The following is a 6081-nucleotide window of genomic DNA, read 5'->3' as shown; positions in this document are numbered from 1 at the left end:
ATCGATTAGAGTAATCAGGAGATAGTATAAATCGTCATGAGTTCTAAACCTATAGTCGAGTCGATATGCTTGAGATACTCTTTTAACAAATTCATCCTGCATGCATCTTATTTTTTTGTGACTAGTAGATTAGGTTTAGTTAATGATTATTAGCCAAAAGCCCCAAATACTCCATGATTTTATGGCTTTGCTTACTTTACCAGTTTGGTGTTTCTCACAGATTAGACATGCTCTCTATGGATCGCCAGCGTAAGTCCTACAACGTACATCTGTGCACTAGCAGACACTAGGGTTTTATAAATTTAAAACTTTTTGAGAACCAACGGGTTTGTTAAAAAAAACCCTAGTCTCGCTTCCCCATCAAGTTTTTGGCACCATTGCCGGGGAGGTTTTTAGTCGCTGGAGGTCTAACCCTGGGAGGTTGAAGCCGCAGAAGACTATATATAAGTCGATTTTATGCCAAACCAACACGTCATGTATCTGAGCCCCTGAAAAACCAATCAATCTTCTTCAAGCACGAATGTGCGGCGGTGTTAGACAAGTTCTGGCGAAATGGACTGAAGGTGTTGCAGCAGAGTCTACTTGGGAAAATGCAGTGAAGCTGTTAGAAGTTTATCCTGAACTAAAGCTTCAGGACAAGCTCCTCGTCGAGGAGGGGAGTAATGATACGCATTACGTGTTAATGTACCATCGTCGAAAGAAATGAGGTAAGACTTTTCCTTTTTAGAATAAGTTTATAGTTTGGTGTTTTTCCTTTTTTCTTAAATTAGCACAAGTATCTTTTTCTTTTGGGTTTAGGAGTTTGATTTCATTGTTCCCTATATAAGGGCATCCTTATAATCAATAAAGAGTATCTTCCAATAGTTAACTTTATTCTCAAGAGAGAGACTAGGGTTAACGAGGAAACTTGAGTTTTCATTCTACGTTCTTACCTTCATCATAGCGACCGAATATTCGGGACCCATTACACGAGCTAAGACAAGGGAGATAGCTCGTATCAAATGTATGCATTAATTTTCTGTAGAAATTAGTTTTAAAAATTATTAATTAGAAATCTATTTTCTCCTAAATGAAAATGGAAATGGCAGTACTTAAACTCAAAATTGTGTTACATGGAGATATGGTGTTGCAAATTCACCTCAGCCTCGAGTTGGTCAAAGCCACAAGTTTGGTATTGGACCTATTGGTTCTGATTTTCCTGAAACATCATCTTTCACCTGACTATATGGAATATGGGAGCTCAAATACATGTTGTTTACCCTCTAGGCAAGAGCACACTTTGTGTCCCTCAAACTGCTAATTCTCGTTCTTAGTTGAAATCTTCAACAATGTTTTGATTTACGTGTACACATAAACTTGTCCACTACACAATGTCTCCCTTATACCATGTCCACACACATTTGGTCTGTATCACACTGTCCATTTAATAAAAGTTTTCCTTATCTATTTTGTAAACTTGCGCCTTTTTTATTTGCTCGGATGAAATGTAATCATGTAATTCAGGTTTACTAGAAGTCCTCAACAAGATTTTGATTTGTTTGTGCACAAACAATCTACATGACATATACAATATCCGTAAATGAAAATATGTTTGCAGATATCCCATAATCCATCATCCAAATACCATTTATAAACTATCATTCAAATGTCAACCATAACCCATTTCGAATCATCCATAACCCATCATTCCAAATATACTATCTTCGATGGATATTATAAATTATGAGTTGTCCAGTGAGTTTTTCGTTGTGTTTTATGTTCTTTACACAATTGTCGAATCAGTTTCTTAATTGTGATATCAGTTATCAATATATAATTCAGGAAAAAGCAAGATGAAAATAAAAATAAAAATTAATTGATCACTAGTTTACACAAAAGATACATGGTAAAAAAAAAGATGAAAGGTAAGCAAGAGTATGTCAAACTGAAACTCTTTGTCGTTTTTGTGACTAATATGATTACCTCAACTATGTAAAACGATTAACTCAATAATAAAAAACTTGTAATAAAAGTGGAAAAAGGAGAAAACATGATTTTGTAATAAAATAATTGCATTGTTTGGATTCTGGTAAAGAAGATCAGGATGGGTTTCTTCGTCGTCGGTATTATGTTGAGGAATTGGCTAGCCGAGAGGTATAAGAAGAAGAGAAGAAGATTCATGTTTTCCAAGAAGTATAGACGATATAACGAAGTTATGATTCTTTCAGTTTCATAGATTTGACAACTGTATATTTTTATAAGCTTAATAAAGAGCTTACTATTTGGTTGTGTTATTTTGAATCTAGCAAACTCCATTAGTGTGGTATATTGTTCTCTTGTCACTGAATGTTCCTCATCTCAGACGCTTGAGATGATTGCAAAACATGAGAAGAGGCATGAAAAAATGGCCAACTACTTGACGAATTTGTGGCAGCCTCTTCTTGAAGAAGTGAAGCTATGAGTTTGCTAAAGCAACTAACTATAAGTTTTCTTACATTAACTGGACTTTTGAAAATTATTAATACTACCCATTTTGTGAAACAGTTGATTTTGTTTGAAAGGCGCCAAAAACAAGAGATTGAAGCATTGCCAAAAAAAAAAAAAAACTGAAGCATTGTAGGATGGAGATTTCACCACACAAAAGAAAACATTGTATATATAGTTCGTGAGTTCGCAGCAATTAGACGGATATTATAAATTGCATGTACCAAATTACAAACGTCTTCACTAAATCTGATAATAATAATTAGGGTATTGCTCATATAAGAGGTCCAGACTGCATTATCTAACTAGCAAGACACAACCTTTTTCGTTGTATGTTGAAAAAAATATTTTATGTTGCAGACAAAATTGGAATCATCTTAAAAAGTTCATGTTTCCTCTTTATTCATATACATTATTTAGCAAGACATGTACAACCTTAGTAATTAATATTCCAACGTGTCGGAATATTTTGTTTCAGCTATTGAATCAGTTATATATGTAGGACCAAAAATATTGAACACTAAATAGCAATTGAAATATGAGTTTTAGGAAATAAACGTTAAGGAAAAGATAATCGAGTGGAGGCGAGACTATGATCTCTTTCCTTAACTCTTTGAATCGCCCATAGTGCGACGAGTTTCTGTGATCCAAAAGTCGCAGGATACAACCAAACTTATCTGTTTTCAACAGCACTAAGAAACACGGATCTAAACGAACTAGTTCTACTATACTCTCGGAAAAGAACTTACGATAAATAAAAAAAGAGAAGGAGAAAGACTGTTGCGAATATTTCAGAGAAGAAAATGAGAGGTGTGTAAGTGTGAAAAATGAGAGAAGAGGTCGTGTATATATAGCAGAGGAAGAGACTTGAGTAGTCTCCAAAAATCCCGAAAAATCCACAAGTCATCACGAATCACGGCCATAAATTTAGTGTAGTCAAAGGCGAAAAATCAGCAATCTGTGATTCATCTGTTACGTTTTTGTGGGGATAATGAATATCCAATATTCTTTTGACTGAATCAAACACATAATACAGAAAGTCAAAAACTAAAAACGTTGACCAGATGCTCATAAAAATATGGCCTAAAAAGAATACCCGCCTTAGGCCCGAAAGCCCATTCGACCAACACGACCCGCGTCCGCGCCCACGCCCGTGCTTGGCCTGGCCCGGCCCGGCCCGGCTTTCTCTTTTTTCTCTCACATGTTATTCAAACATATATGAAGCAGCTCTTAATATATACTAGAGCATTTCCCAATAATCCATCGATGTGGGACAAAACCATTACACACTCACTTCATTTTCTCTTTACTCTTAATGGGCTTTAATAAAATTTTGGCCCAACAATCCCCCACATGAAGAGAAATGACTTTAAACATATGAAGACTCAACTGACTCGATAAAACTTAACTCGACTAGACTAGACACGACTCTGACTAGGCTAGACAGACTTCCGAGAGTATGCGAAAATGCAATTGTATCTGAGAGGTGGCATTTTCAGCTTTGAACCAATCATTTTTAATATTTATCGGATTTAGTCAGCCAGGAGGTGAACATGATGTCTTGAACCACCTAGACTTTGATGTAAACCGAAACAACAGTTATTGTGCAGCAACATTTTCTCGTAGAACTTGAGTTCTCTATTGTGTTCATTTTGGCCTTGAACATTCCTGGTTTCATGAGTGAACTTGGAGAATATAGCCTTCCTTTCATTCTCCTAGAAACGACCCCATTTCACACTCATTAGGTGATCTACCATTAGTTTCGTTTTTAAGAAGTAACCTGTAATACTTCACAAATATCTCAAAACTATGGAATCATTAAAAGCTGCAGCTTAACCTTAACACTCACAGCTAGCACTGTTTATCATCTTAGGAACTGGGAACAAACATAGTTTCACAGTGCTCACTTCTAAATCTGCTTGATTTCGTTTTCCCTTTGAACCTAGATCTTGGGATCTCCAGTCACATAGGTAGGGTTACCATCAGGCGTCACTTTTATCTATAGGCTTTAAACCCATTCCTCTTGATGATTTAACAACTTGATCTCGCGCCAGACTTTTTGTAAACGGGTCTGCTAGATTTTCAGCTGACTTGATGTAGTCTATCGTGAGTACACCAGTCGAGATCAAATGTCTAATGGTTTTATGTCGTCTTCTAATATGACGAGATTTACCATTATAAATCTTATTCAGTGCCCGAGATATAGCCGACTGACTATCAAAATGTACACGTAATGCGGGCACTGGCTTTTCCCACATCGGGATATCTTCCAAAAAATTCCGAAGCCACTCTGCTTCCTCTGCGGCTTTGTCTAGCGCTATAAACTCAGATTCCATGGTTGATCTGGCCAACAGAGTTTGTTTGGAAGATTTCCAAGATACTGCTGCACCACCAAGTGTAAAGACATATCCACTTGTTGATTTCGAATTCTTAGAATCTGAAATCCAGTTGGCATCAATATAACCTTCTAAGACTGCTGGTTCTTTGCCATAGTGCTACCCATAACTTTTGGTGTATCGAAGATAGTTCAATACTCTAGTTATGTCCTTCCAGTGATTATGGCCTGGATTACTTGTATAGCGACTAAGTACATTTACTGAGTGCACTAAATCGGATCTTGTACAGTTTGTTAAGTACATAAGACTTCCGATCACCCTTGCATATTTCCACTTGTGTCACTGGTTCACCCGAATTTTTTGTCAAGTGAATATGAGGGTCAGCTGGAGTTTTTGCAACTCCATTTGAGTAGTTCTTAAATCACTCGAGGATTTTTTCAGCATAATGTTCTTGGGACAAGATTATTCCATTTGAGTGTTTTATAATTCTAATTCCTAGAATCACATCGGCTAATCCCATGTCCTTCATATCAAATTTGCTACTTAGCAAATTTTTAGTTCGATTGATCATGTCTTTATTGCTCCCAATAATGAGCATGTCATCATCGTATAAGCAGAGCAAAACATACCTGTGAGGAGTATTTTTGATGTATATACATTTATCACATTCTTTAATGCTGAAACCATTTGACATCATTACATTGTCAATTTTTTCATGCCATTGTTTTGAAGCTTGTTTAAGTCCCTACAATGATTTAACAAGTCTACAGACTTTGTTTTCTTGTCCTGGGACAACAAACCCTCAGGTTGTTTCATATAAATTCCCTCTTCTAAATCACCATTTAGAAATGCGGTTTTCACATCCATTTGATGGATTTCAAGATCTCTCAGTGCTGCAATTCTGATCAGCATTCTGATTGAAGTTATTCTCGTTACCGGAGAATATGTATCAAAGAAATCTAGACTTTCTTTTTGTCTAAATCCTTGCACTACAAGCCTAGCCTTTTACTTGTCTATTGATCCATCAGTTTTCAACTTTGTTTTGAAAATCCATCTACACCCTAGAGCTTTAAACCCTTGTGGTAGATCGGTTATCTCATAAGTGTGATTCTGTCTAATTGAGTCCATCTCACTATTGACAGTTTCCTTCCAAAGAGGACCATCTGGCATTGACATTGCTTCTGTAAATGTTCTTGGTTTATTTTCAGCTAGGAAAACTACTAAGAACTCAGAACCAAATGTTTTTTCCTTACGAGTTCTTTTACTCCGTCTAGGTTCTTCT

The sequence above is a fragment of the Eutrema salsugineum genome, unplaced genomic scaffold (genome assembly GCF_000478725.1).
Source record: "Eutrema salsugineum unplaced genomic scaffold, Eutsalg1_0 scaffold_4, whole genome shotgun sequence".
Classification (NCBI taxonomy): Eukaryota; Viridiplantae; Streptophyta; class Magnoliopsida; order Brassicales; family Brassicaceae; genus Eutrema; species Eutrema salsugineum.
The sequence above is the reverse complement of the archived record's forward strand: the minus strand, read 5'-3'. Positions refer to the sequence as shown.